The sequence below is a fragment of the Trichoplusia ni genome, chromosome 24 (assembly GCF_003590095.1).
Source record: "Trichoplusia ni isolate ovarian cell line Hi5 chromosome 24, tn1, whole genome shotgun sequence".
NCBI classification, from domain to species: Eukaryota; Metazoa; Arthropoda; class Insecta; order Lepidoptera; family Noctuidae; genus Trichoplusia; species Trichoplusia ni.
In genome coordinates, this window is record NC_039501.1 from 3,830,183 (window position 1) to 3,845,055 (window position 14,873).

Genomic DNA, 14,873 nt, shown 5'->3' on the forward strand with positions numbered 1-14,873 from the left:
GAGTGATCATTTTTTTATGTTTTTTTTTTTATTGAAATTTTTGTGTAGTTGAGTTATAAATGTGAAAGTATCTGTACTCCGTTTCTTTAGTCTTGAAAAGGCAAACCATCTGGGTGTGTTATTTTGTTTCAAAGCAAAAAGTTATAGCGATAGATTTTGAACGCTTTTCGACTGATTCCAAAAATAATGCGCTCTTTTGAAACCTTTTAATCCTCGATCAAAAACTGTCTTCAAAATAACACGTGTAAGATTCATCGTTGTAAAATACTCAGTTCGCTATTACTAAAATCGACTAGAAAAAGGGTTTGTGTAATATTTCATAAATTTTGTATTCGCAAACACGAGCAAGACCAAATTAAGTTCGTAATTTAAGACAGAAACGACAAAAAACATTACATTAAAATAATATTAATAATAAATAATAATATTACACTAATATTATAAATGCAAAAGTATGCATGTTTGTATGTTTGTTACGTCTTCATGTCCAAACTGCTAAACCAGTTTTGATGTAATTTGGTATAAAGATAGCTGTCACTTTGGTTTAACACATTGGCTACTTTCATAAAACTTCGTTAAAAAGACTACCTAATTATCTTACGGCAATAACCAGGTGGGCAAAGCCGCGGACAGCAGCTAGCTATAAATCCAACTGCTAATCTCACATCGAAAACCACTCAATTTCAAGAAACGGGTTTTACTACTACAACATAAAGAATCCATCAAATTGCTGTTGACTGCAATATATCAATACAGTATTTTAATTAAAACTGCCATAGTTTATCATTCTGAGTACTGTTATGTCATCGGTTTGACGTAAATAGGTCATTGCTATGTCTAGTTGTCTAGTTCGATATGTGTCTAGTGCTATCTCGGCGTGTTTCGAATGCTGTATTGAGACCTGGTTTCATCTATTGTTTTCTAGATGTTTATGTGTGTCATAAGAGATAGCTGTGACAATCACACGTATAGTGTAAATGGGAATGTACATATATGTGTGAACATTTGTTAGGTCTTTACTTCTAAACGGCTGGATTGATTTCGATGAAGTTGTATATGTCTTTTTTTATCCGACTTTATTAAAAGAGGGTTTTCCAAGTTAAGACCAACATAAAAGGAAGCGAAGTCGCCAGTTAGTCTTTTATAATTATAACTGTTGTTTTTGTTGTTGGCTCCTATTTAAATTTTAAGGTTGTATGCTGTTAAAGTTCAAAATGAGAAACATCTGTATCAGACTATCAATTTTTTTTATCACAGACGGACAGACTGTATTGCTTCAGTTATATGATTCTCTTTTTAATCTTTAAGTAAGGAACCCTAAAATATCTCGCATGTTTCAAACGGTAGCTTCAACTCTACACAAACATCTTTAACCAATTCAATTTGTACATATGATTGATTTGGTCATTATAAAGCTGATTAAAATATTTTAACAACTTACTGACTATTCAATTTAAATTCAATATTCAATGAAATATAGAGATCCCACTGAGTTATATGAACGCGTCTTAAGAACGTTGTCAGATAATTTAATCATTGTTTCTGGAATACATTTGTTGAGTGGTGTTTATATTAGTGGTGATAAATAAAATTACTTCGATGAAAACCTGCGGTCATGCTTATTTTTGTTGATAATAGCTTATAACAAACATTGAAGTCACAAAAAAACCTTTAATATCAAAAATACTTAATCCATGCGGGCATCCATCTCGAGACACATCAAACGCAGTTGGTTGTGCGTGGTGATCTATACTACTCGGCTATCCGTGCAAACAAAAGACTAGCTACAGGACCGAAAAGAACAGATCCATGGAGTTCGCCATAGATTAGACTTTGACTTCTTCACCGTACTATCATATTTTACTTTATCCTAAACGCGAAAGTTTCTATCTATCTCTCTAGCTGTTTGTTCCTCTTGCACGCAAAAATCACTGAACGGATTTAGACGAAACTTGGTACACAGATAGTTTATAACCAAGTCTGAAAGATAACATATCATTTATCCCGATTTTATGTTCCCCTTTTCTCCACATTCTCGATTTGTACCGGGCGGGCACGCGGGCAAAAGCTAGTTTATAATATAAACAAACTCTAGACTTCGCAATTGCTTTTGAGCATAAGATATAGGTTCCATTAACTTATAAAAACGGTATATCCATCACACATTTGATTGACACGTTATAATGTTGTGATGCCAGGCGTCCGCCGCGTGGAACGTTCCAATCAATATGCTAATTATATGAATGACTTTTCAGTATGTTTGTTTAGTTTCTTCATAAAAAAGAATAATGTTTGTCCTCAATGTTAGCTTAAAGTAATGATCAAATTATGATGAAACTTTTTGTAGAATGTTCGAAGTATGTCATATAAAAAATTTATAAGAAAAGAAAGGAACTTAAAAGTTATCTATTTGGTTTTTCCTCTAAAGCAGTGAGATTGTAAAATGTTTGTGTTCAATACTTCTCGAAACTATTCAACAAATTGTGATGAAACTCTATCTAGCTCCGCTGTCCGGTCTTTAGCGATATCTTGAAGGTATTTAGCTAAAAAAAATATTTTATATTCGAACGAAAATGATTTACAAACATAAAAGCGTGTGAACAAGTAAAAAAACGTCTGCTTTTTAGACGTAAAACTATCAGATTGTATGGTCAGTGACTATGGTACTTCGTTTATTTGCATCTGAAGTAGTTTGCATGCGAAAATTGTTCAATTACAGTCAATATTTACAATTGCAGATATAATTTTAATGGATAAGGAAATTAAGGAAGTTCCTAAGTTGAAAGTGATATTTATTTGAGTATTTTTTTTTTAAATCTGATATTTGCATAGGTAATGTTACCGAGAGGTCAGAGGTTAACATGACTTCTTTTTGTTTTGTGGATTAATTTTAAATCCATTTATTAGTTATGTAACAAAACTATTACCATTTGTTTGTGTGAACAATAAAATTCAGTTAAGCTTTGATTAAAAAAAATTAGATCCCGTAAACCATGTTGAGTTTTATAATCGTTTTTATCATACCTGCTGTCACAGTTTCAATAAGCAAATGAAAATTGAATTATCAATGTTTCTTTTTACAAAAAAACTTTAAGCCTGATACAAAAACAGATAAAAGAGTTTTAATGTAATTCTGTATCGCGCTCTGCCCCGGCCTTACTGCAGTCATTATTAAAAAAATAACACCCAAACTTTTTGACAACGAAATATTCAATTTCGATTTATTACCAAAGTTGTTTTGCAGTCCAGCATTCCATTGTTACTCGATTTTGAACTTTATGTGCAAGGGGTAGAGGTGTCGATTGTTTTTGTAATAGCAAATGTGGTTGGCGACATCGGTGTCAGGAAATGTCAGGCGTATCAATTGACAGCTGGAAGTTAGTCTCTTGTTTTTTGGGCGTAAAAAATGATACGAATGTTTAATACTGCATGATATATTTGTTTAGAGTGTTGCTTTTACTGGTATCTCACGTGAGCATAAAATAGGTGAAACTCTAGACAAAACTGTGATTGGGCTGTAGTTATTTTCTAATAAAGAATTTTATTTCATGTATGTATGACAGTAATAAAATGAGGTTTTAGGTCATCTAAAAACTTTTGTGGATGTTTTTGTTGTTGTTTTGTTGCTAGGTATATGCTACTTCTCTCGCCTACTAAGATTTTTCAAATTTTGATCACACTCATTCGCACATGCTGATCAAAGTTTAGATTTTTTTTAAATAAGTCCCGCAACAAGTTTTAACTCTTTGAGGGTTTCACAGACAATCAAGGCACATGCACAAGACACCTAGACTCAGGTCAAGTAATCTTAGATCACACAAACAAATGCTTGTCCTACTCGGGGATTGGACTTGCGACACATCGCGCTCAATGAATTTGTCGTTGTGACTGAGCTATCTGTACAGTCAAACATTCGTTTCAAATCACAAAATGAAACACCCTGTCGTCATGAAACTTCTTACTAAATATTTAATTAATAGAATTCTTAACCACACAAAAAAGACAGGTGATACAAAAATATTCTCAGCACGAAACTACTCCAAATTAAAATTACTCATTTAATGTCCAAACCAGTCGAACTGTCGCGCTATTAAATTAGTAAGCTTTATCAAAAACGTGAGTAAACAAGTTCATTTAAACTTTTTATTCATATTTACAGGAAATACCAAATATTTACGACCCAGTTTAATGAGATGTTTTAGCAGCTTCCTTTTTGTGGTTTAATTAAAACATCCCAGTTATAAGATAATAAAACTGTAAGATAGCAATTTGACTGGCCTCTTGGTCTAGTGGTTAGCGACCATGACTGCTAAATCGGAGGAAGTGGGTTCGATTCCCAAACACGATAAATGTTTGTCTGATGAACTCGAGTATTTTTGTTGTGTGTCTGAGTTTAACTTATCTATATTATGTATGTTTTTAGGAATATAGCGTTTATCAGTTGTCTAGTACCTACTCATAATACAAGCGTTGCTTAGTTTGACACTAGATGGCGTTGTTTGAATGTTGTGGAACATCAAAAAAAAAACAAAGAAAAATTAAGACACATTGAAAATGAAACCATATAGCAGACAGTATTAGTAACTAAATAATCCTCAAACTGTCACATCATAACAATACCGTTGCTTTTATATCTCAATAAAAAAATATCATCAGAAACGGAAAGAATCGCAACTGCTATAAGGAAAATAGTTTCCTGGCAACGCAAATGACATCCTATGTTACCTGTGATATCTATGTTTTATGTATGTTATTATTTCTTATATGAGTTCTTATATAAGACAGGTGTTTACAAGAGATCTTCATGTGTTTTGTATAAAACTGTTTTTAATTATTTATAGTACCAACCGACTGATTATAAACTCGGAATGCAGTGAAAAACGTCGTGATCAATGCTCAAATATTCTCCATTTAACCATTGGTCCCTGGATGGACAAAGATATTTTTATTTTTGTCCATCTAGGGACGGTTTTGCATCATAAGTATTTAATCATCGAACTGAATTGAAAGACCTTTTTTAATATTCAATACTCAACTTTTGAAATATGTGAAATAGACAATTGTAAGTGATATTACAGACTCTGTTGGACATACCAAAGATATAATGACATTATTGCCATATTAGTAAAAAAATACATCAACAATTAAATTTGTAGTGCAGATAGTCAGCCTGTTTAGAAGGAAACATATAAATTGATCCCATAAATTGATAAGAATATATCTACATATACAGAAATGACTAATATTCTTTCCAAACATGTTTTAATTTATCGACACTAAAACTCAGAATAATACAAAGTTCACTAAACTTTGACTCTTAAATGTATAAAATATACAAATTATTTGACATCTATACGACAAGACTGCGAAACTCCTTTTTATAAAAACGATTCATCTTCATTAAAACGTCGAAATTAATTTATAAAATAAAGATATTGTAAAACAAGACAGGTATTAATTTGTTTTAGGTTTTTTTTGATACTGTAAAAGGTGTTCAAAATTATTTAGATAAAATTTAGTTTATATTTTTGAATTAGTAATTCGATGAGCATTTGCGTGCTCCACGAATGTTTGTTCTGAGTCTGGGTGTCTTTGTGCAAGTAAATTGAACTTTTGTGGGCGCAACACACTCGCAAAACAAGGATTAAATTCGTCGTATAAAAAAAAAACTATTTTAGGGCATTATTCTTTCCACCTTACACATAATATAATATTTATATAGATGACCAATCTCATCTCATCGTTCTGGTACCATTTTTATCCGGGATCGACGTCTTTTACGATACAATTTCCCGGATATTACCAAACTATAAACCATACATACCGTCGTTTCGTTAAAAATACAACCTGTATATAGCAGGCATAATTTATACAGGAGACGCCACAAAAGTTTGAACATTAAAATCGCGTTAGTCAAAGCGAATCAAATTGCTTTGTTTAATAAAGTTTTGTTTTTACTGTAAGTTGTAAATCCTGCCTTTACAATAAAGATGCTCTTTTTTAATATATTTGTTTGTGTTTCTTTATGTATAGTGATGGGAGTCTCTAAGAAACACTCCGTGACATAAGGACCCAAGTTCTGAAATCAGGGATCTTTTTAGAAATGGTGACTTACATTGGTATTTGACTCGTTCTAAAACCTGTAAAAAGAAAGGAAATGTAATTAGTAAAACAATTTTATTATAGCAGGCGTTGCATTTGGATTACATCAATATTATATTTTTTTAGATTATAATATAAGGAATCTTTCTTTTCAGTCTATGGCGAGTCGGACTCGCGAAATAGAGGGTTTCGTATAAACTGCTGAAAGAGTAAAACATCAGTTGGGTGACAAAGCCATTGTGTTGAATTTTATTTAAATACCAAGTATACTTTTTTTTTGGTACTTTTCTAACGTTTAGCTATCATGGTTTATGAGATGCTGGCAAACGGACGGACAACAACTCCTCATGAGCTCAAAATTAAGGATTCCGGTTAAGATCGAAAAACATCGAGGAATCTCCACAAATACCTTGCGAAAACCGTTGTATAGTAAATAATTATTTAACTTATACTTAGCGCAGTCTGCTTGCCTTCATCACATGCCTCATTTCCAAGATCTTTCATACATTCTTATCTTAAAGAATCTGTCGGAAACAAGTCAAAACAAAAGAGCGATGAAAACTATAAAAAGCCTAATCTTGTAGAGAGAACAAAAAAATACTTGGTGAGTGCTGGTACGAAAGTTTAAATTACCGAGTAATAAAAATTAATACGATGTTCCCATAGTTTTGAAAACAATGAAAAACATTCGAAATAACTTTCACTGATGGTAACTGATTAACAGTTGTATAGTAATTATACTTTTGCTACATCTCTATTATGATAAGGTGGTTCGTACTAAAGGCAATGGAAGTCCCACATGCAAAACGATATTTTCCCGACATCTGTTCAAAAAAGAGACAATGCTCTACAACGTTGTAGAGCCCCGTCTCTGTCGCACCCTCATACTGCTGTGCATGAAGAGTTCCAACGCTTAACCATACACCGGCACTAAAACACGAGTTGACAACAACGCGCAACATTACTTAATTTAGGAATATGGTATAACTAGCTTTTCGCCCGCGGCTTCGCCCGCGGCTTCGCCCGCGTCGATGTCGGTTATATCGCGTTTCCAAGAGGACTCTTCAAAAGACCGGGATAAAAACTATCCTATGTTCTTTCCCAAGGTCCACTCTATCTCTGTACCAAATTTCATTGAAATCAGTTCAGTGGTTTAGACGTGAATGCGTAACAGACAGACAAACAGATAGAGTTACTTTCGCATTTATAATATTAGTAGGGATTAAGTTTCACGTAAAAGGTAAAAAACTTGAATATTTTTTTTGCATTCGATTAACTTCCTCACTTAAATATGAACTCCTCAAAACTTGACTTGCAGTCTCGTCATGTACTTACAAAACGTAATATACTTAAAGCCAGATAGTTGTCCCAAGGCACAAGGTGTCGAAGACAAAAGTTGTTGTATATCGGCGACTTGTCATCTTGTATATGATAGGCCTAAATATGAATAATCATCGTCGTCCATAAATGGCGGCAGAAATTAAAGACATTTGTTAAAGAAAGGAATTCACATGTTTTTATCTCAAGCTTGTTAATAACTATTGTTTTTTCTATTTGACCATGGCGAAAACACAGTAGTTTAATAAGATCTTGTCAGTTATTCGAGATATCGTTGTTTAGCTTAGTTATACGGAACCCGCAGCGTTGCGAGTCCGACTCTCACTGGACTTGTTTTTTTTTAACTGGCAAGAGAACCCAACTATGGAAAAAACTAGCAAGGAAATCGTCACGGTAATATTATAAATATCACATTAATTTGACACAATTGCAGAACAATAGCTCTGAAATATACATAAAAAATATGGCTATTCTACGGGGGTTAGGGCTAGGGTTACTCAATAATAACCGAAAATGTCTCCGACGAAATTAAAGGAGACAGAATTATTATAATGGTTGTATTTATCGTGCTAAACAAGGTCATTAAATTGTTTTTCTGTGTTTTATTAAAAAGGCTTGTTTTGTGGCACCTATTAAGGGGAAAAATGGGGTTTAAACTCTTGGTATTAGACGTTTTATATTTGGGGGAAGAAACTTAATGAAAATGACTGCAAGTATAGCTGAATGGTTTACCTACGTCACTCCGTTAAACCTACTGAAAGACGTCCTGCGGGTTTGATCCCCACGATATAGGACAAGCATTTGTGCCATCTACGACTGAATGTGCTGAGTCTGGGTGTCTTTGTGCATATGACTTGAATGTTTGTGAAACGCACGCGACTCAAGGATAAAATTCCTAAGATCAGGAGTTTTTTTTATACAGAATATTACTGTAATATACGAATATGGTTTAAAAATTACTAACGTCCAAATTATATTGTTTTGCTTACATAATTTTTGATTTGTCAAAGTTAGATCTACCTAAAACAAATATTATTTAGCCGTTGAATTGCTAATTAGGTTAACGAACTTCTATTTAAATAATCATCTACAAATGCTAACACAGTTACGTATGTATCTTTGCAAAATATTTGTATGTATTATCCAGAAATTAAAAACTCATAAAATCATTGTTCACACGTACTAAAATTGTCTCCAAACCATAACATAAAAACTCTATTATAAACGCAATTAAAATCCAATAAAAAGAGAAAAAATACGATACATACACCTACGCAAGGATAAGCTAATAAATTAATTTGCATCTCGCTCTTTCCTAATAGCATACTCCCAAGAGACTAGGCTTAATGTGAAAATACCGACAGAGATAGATCTATTTTTTACACTGCCTTTCATTAATACAGGGAACGATGTAATACTCAACAGTATACATTCAAAAATCAACCTTATAGTCTTTAAAATAAGGTGCAATGTTATAAAAACCGTATGTTATACTGTAAGTCTGAAATTACTTTTTTCAAATTGAAATGATATTTTAATTTTTAGTACGAGTATAATTACTGGTCCTGTAGGCTAAAATTATATTTATTTTCTTTTTGTATTCTTACGTCAGGTGTCTTGATGAGATTTCTTTGACAAATCGGGATTATTGAACAGAAACTATTGGTTCTTTATAGACAGATAAGGTAGAGACAAACTTACAGACATACGTACGCATGTAAAAGATTAGTGTGATTTTATAATTAAACATTTCCCAATTTTCATTTCTTTTAAAATGAGTCGGTCACCAAAACAAAGTGACGAACTTACTCCAACGTAATTTAAGAGGTGATTAGTCTAACTCATAATTGAACTTCATCATTTCTAGTTCATTAGGGTTTCGTATTAAAGGGTAAAAGCGAAACCTTCATACTTCAGCGGTATTTTTCCGTCCAACTAACATCAGTCAGTATCTCAGAAACTGCTACAATAAGACAGTTGATATTTTCACAAAGGATAGATGTATGATTCCGCTCTTACAACTTAACATCATAATTTTGATGTCTTTTTTCTTTTGCATATCTTTTTTTTTAGCCTATTTGTACGGAACCCTTAGTATAATAGTTCGGGCTCGCACTTGGATGATTTTATAGAAAAGTTAAAATTAACCAAGCAACTCGTGTTAGACTAAAAAGCATTTTACCCTCGAGAACGATTCCGTTAGAAACGCTTAATAACTGGCAAACAGTATTCCCCGATCGGCATTAAATTAAGTTTTCAACAAAATTACTAATTATTATGGAAATGTATGATATTTACATATTCGCGTATTTGTTTAAGCCGTTTACCTGTTTCCCTCGTCGTTAATTAGAGTTATTTTGAGTTGAAAACTGTGTCGACGTATTAATGTTTTACTGACAATTTTACCTGATATTTAAAAGTATTGGGGATTCGGGTTTGAGTTTTATTTCAACAAAAAATCAAGATTCTATAAATGTGTATAACTTATCTAATAACTTTCTCACAACGCCATCTAGTTTCAAAATAAGAAAGGTGTGTCATGAGATTAAGCCTAGTCAGATCTAGTCAGTCTTAGAACTGATAAGCGTACTTATATATTTCTAAATACAAGTCTGTCTACAAGACTGACGCTGCACAATTTTTTTTTTGTCAACCTCCCTATTTAATGAATAAATAAATGTTATAACCACGAACACACACAGTTCACCATTATACGTCGCTATTTAACTCCCAATTACCTTATTCAATGAACCAAAGTTTTTATACCATGACCGATGTATTGGGATTATAAATTTGCAAAAACAACAATTCTTAGAACCACTCGTCGTTGTAATCTTGAGTGTCCATGGTATGCGAAGCTTTTTATGTTATATTCGCTATTGACACTTGTTTGACTAGGTAGGTAAGTCTTGGAGGTTGTATTAGGGTTCCTCAAAATGGTTAATGAATATGCTATACAAAATAAGTTTCTTTTGCTAGATACTTTTTTGTGAGGTAGGCTAGTAAAAGGAATAAGGTTTTCCTTAACCATTGGGATATTTTTATATAGCTTGTTTTACATCCCACTGCTGGGCAAAGGCCTACGACTTTCTTTTCCAGACTTCTTTATCTTTTGCGATTTCTGGCTACGTGCGTCCCACGTATTTGACTAGATCATCATATTCACCTGTTAAACCTCACACGCTGTGATTAGTTTTTATTATTTTTGTCAACCAATCAGCCTTTATCAAAACGTTTGTCAACTTTGAACGATTCGAACTTTGCCTTTAGATCCACCTACACTTTAATGGATTAATCTTTTTCCAGTGAACGGAACCCAAAACACCAAATTTCTATACACTCAACACCTTTTTGCAACAAGTGACGAATTGATAACTGGTTTAGCAAATATACTATTGTGTTGCGTGCGTTTAATTTCTGCACTGTTAAGTTGGCAAAACTGTTAATTACAAAGTATTGAATGATCAATCACCTTTGGATTTGTGTTTTGTATGATTTTGTATTTTTTAGTCTTTGAATATTAACTTTTTCTGATTGCACAGGTAGCTTAGTAGTATAGGTCATCGTTTCATACTAACATACGACAAGAAAGACGTATAAAAATATTTTTTTGTGTGAAGGAGAATAGCGATAATGTGTAGTGTTTTGTAAAGAAATGAATGATCAAGGGATAACTATTACGCCATTTACAATTCATCTCAAAGATCCCGAAGAAAAAATAATAATTCAAAAGATTTTAAAGCCTTAACATAACATATTAATGCGTAAATTTAAATTAATTACCGGAACTTAAATTAAAATTAAATATCAAAATCAATACAAAATTTATCAAACACCTTAACTAACAGTCCAGAAAATACCAAATACATTAAAAATACCATAAAAACGAATCCAATAAAGACAAAAATAACTCTTACAAACCAACTAATTACATTTAAATCAGCAACTTAACAGCAATAAACATACAAAACCGAAATAAAATTATCACATCGGCCACCCAAAAAAGGCACTTTATATCCTTTCGGTCCCTGTTTTTATGAACGAGGACTGAATTAAAAACAGTAAACGTTAACAGTCAAACTGCCATGACATAAACAGTATAAACACTATCTTATTTATCTCATGACAATCTTCATGGACCACACACGAAGTAACAAGAGTAAGAAGTACAGTCAACAACAGAAGTTCTTAGACATCATCACTTGTATAAAACCGGTTGGTCGGTTGTGATACTGAGGTTTTCGTACTAGTCTTAAAATAAACACATCGGTAATAAAATTAATTTTGAGGGAAAGGTACCATCAAATGTATGACCGTAACAATAGAGGCTTAACTCGCTCTTTATTTTTAGTTATAGCGGAAACAGAATTGCATCATCTGTGAAAATTTCAACGGCCTAACTGTCATAGTTTATGAGATATAGCCTGATGACTTATGGTAAACAGACTGAAAGCAGCCTTACTATTAAGGATCAATTTGTGTGTACAAACTGATCACTTCTACTTCTACATACTATGTTTAATGAGTACAGCGGACGAATCAATAATCGTGGTATGCATACAATATTCAAGGATATTAATGATTTTATTCACGGAATTAAAACATATGATTTGCATACTATCGATAACACCCCTAGTGAACAACACAAAGAGGAAGAAGACCAGTTTTTTCTATAATAAGTTCATCAATATACTACACCAAAACATAGCTGGACTCTTATCAAAATCGGACGCTCTTACAGTATGCCTCGACGAGCTGAGTATGAAAAATATGGACATAGACGTTATCTGCATTTCTGAACATTTTATGATGTCTGGCTACGAAGATATTACAATGGATATGCAGATCTGACAGCAAAAGAGTGGACATGTATTTGGTAAAAACAGTCTAAGTAGGAGACATGTATCAAACAATTATCTATTCTAACTTTTTGATGTTGGCTAGAAAGTATTAAAACAATTTTGAATTAGCAGCATGTTATTGCAGATCTGACAGCAAAAGAGGTGGGACATGTATTTTGGTAAAAACAGGTCTAAAGTGGAAGGAGGACCATGCTATCAAACAATTATCTATTACTAACTCTTTTGAGTGTTGTGCTGTAGAATTAAGTGAAATAGAAACAATTGTAGTATGTATATATAGAGTACCAAAAAATAATAATTTGAACCACTTCTTTAACAGACTCGAAACACTCTTAAATTTATTGATGCAAAAACCTAAACGGAATATTATACTCTGTGGTGATTTTAATATTGATATTCTTAAGCGCAATAACACAACATTAGAATTAGAATGTTGCTTAATTATAATTTAAACTTAGAAATTTGTCAACCTACTAGAATTAAAAGCATGACATGCATCGATAATTTTGCACATAATTTTGGAAAGAAATGCAAGTCCGATGTTATTGAACTCGCCCTATCAGACCACACATGTCAAGTATTAAAATGCCCAGTAAAGAAAGTATACATCCATAAATATTGGTACATTAAAAAACGAGACTATTGCAAAGATAACTTAAAAAAATTCAAAAAATGTATACAATCTCTTTCTTTTTCTGACGTTTATGAATGCCGTGATGCCAATAGTGCCTACGACTTATTCCTCGATACCATATCCCTGTTTCATGGTCTTTGTTTCCCGCTTAGAGTAATTACCGTAAGAACACATCAGAAGCCGATGTGGATATCTCGTGGTATAAAAACTTGTAGTAAAAAGAAAAGAGAACTACTCTGGCATTATAGATTTAAACGCAATGATTTAAATAGAAATAAACTTAAAAAATACACCTCAACCTATAAAAAAATAATTAGATTAACTAAAAAAGCTCAGAACACATTTAAAATTAAATCATCATTAAATAGATCAAAAACTACTTGGAATATCATAAATAACTCTAAACAACGACATCCAAAAGCGTTTACGGGAAATCTCCAAATTGGTACGAAAACTGTATGCCACCCGATCGAAATCGCTAATTCATTTAATGATTTTTTCGTTGACAAAATTGAACCTATTAAATACAATAATCAACGTGTCGCGCTAAATTTAACAAAAACAACTAGCCACTCAATGTTTATGGAACCCTGCACTAAATATGATATAGTTAACATAGTTAAAACACTCAAAAATACAAACAGTATAGGTAACGACGGAATCCCTACTAAAGTCATTAAACACGTCTCCAATGACATCAGTGACGCTTTATGTTACATTATAAATTTATCCATATCTTCAGGTGTATTCCCTACTAGCCTAAAAACAGCAGTAATTAAGCCCCTATATAAAAAAAATGCAAAAGATTTACTATCATCCTATAGACCAATTGCTTTAGTGCCAGTATTATCGAAGATTTTTGAAAAATACATATATTCACGATTACAAGTTTATTTTGAGAATAATAACATATTTGCTGAAAGTCAAAAAGGGTTTCGCAAAAATAAGACGATTAACATGGCAATTTACGATTTTCTTAATAATGTAATTGAAAATGTAGATAACAAGATACCGGTGTGCTCAGTGTATTGTGATATGACGCAAGCCTTTGACTACGTAGATCACAATATATTGCTTAAAAAACTGGAGGGTTACGGAATAAGAGGGAATATACTAGAGCTGATGGAGTCATATTTAAGAAATAGAAAACAGTTTGTAGAAATAAGTAAATTAAATCCAAAAAATAAATTTATCCAGACGTATAAATCAAATTGTAGAAACATAGCATACGGTGTACCACAAGGGAGTGTGCTAGGCCCTCTTCTTTTCATAATTTATATCAATGACATGCCACAAGTATCAAAATACCACATGTCACTATTCGCCGACGATAGTACTGTTACTATTCATGGTAAAAATACAAATAATTTTCAAAATGATGTAAAAACTGAAATAAATTCTATTATACATTGGATGAACCATAATAATCTAAAAATAAATATTGAAAAAACAAAAGTAATGATGTTTAGTCAACGCGCAAGCCCTGTTATAAACATTGATTACAATAATAAAAATATATCTCAGGTTAACACGTCCAAATTCCTAGGATTAATCATAGATAAAAAGTTAGACTGGAAACCGCATATAGAAGAACTAAATAAACGAGTTAGTAAATCAGCCTATGCCCTATATAAACTAACGCCAGTCGTGGACACGGACGCAATTATCACTGCTTATCATGGCATTGCAGGCTCTATACTGAGGTATGGGGTCATCTTCTGGGGAAACTCAACACACCAAAATATTATCTTTAAACAACAAAAGCGATGCATCCGATCAATGTTTGGGTTAAAAGTTACCGATTCATGTCAGCCTTATTTTATAAAATATAATATTCTCACATTACCATCATTATACATATACGAAACTGCAGTTTTTGTTAAGTGTAACCCTCATTTATTCGTTAATATGTCGGAAACGAATCACAGAAGCAGGCG

General features: G+C 32.5%; 1 protein-coding gene across 1 annotated transcript in view; it reads right to left on the bottom strand.

Annotated features, from left to right (window-relative positions):
- LOC113505074 (irregular chiasm C-roughest protein-like) overlaps positions 1 to 14,873 on the bottom strand; it is a 113,224-nt gene that overhangs the window by 67,331 nt on the left and 31,020 nt on the right. Inside the window, exon 2 of the mRNA XM_026887582.1 lies at positions 6,116 to 6,140. The gene's annotated coding sequence lies outside the window, so the exon portion shown is untranslated. The remainder of the gene's footprint in view (positions 1 to 6,115; positions 6,141 to 14,873) is intronic.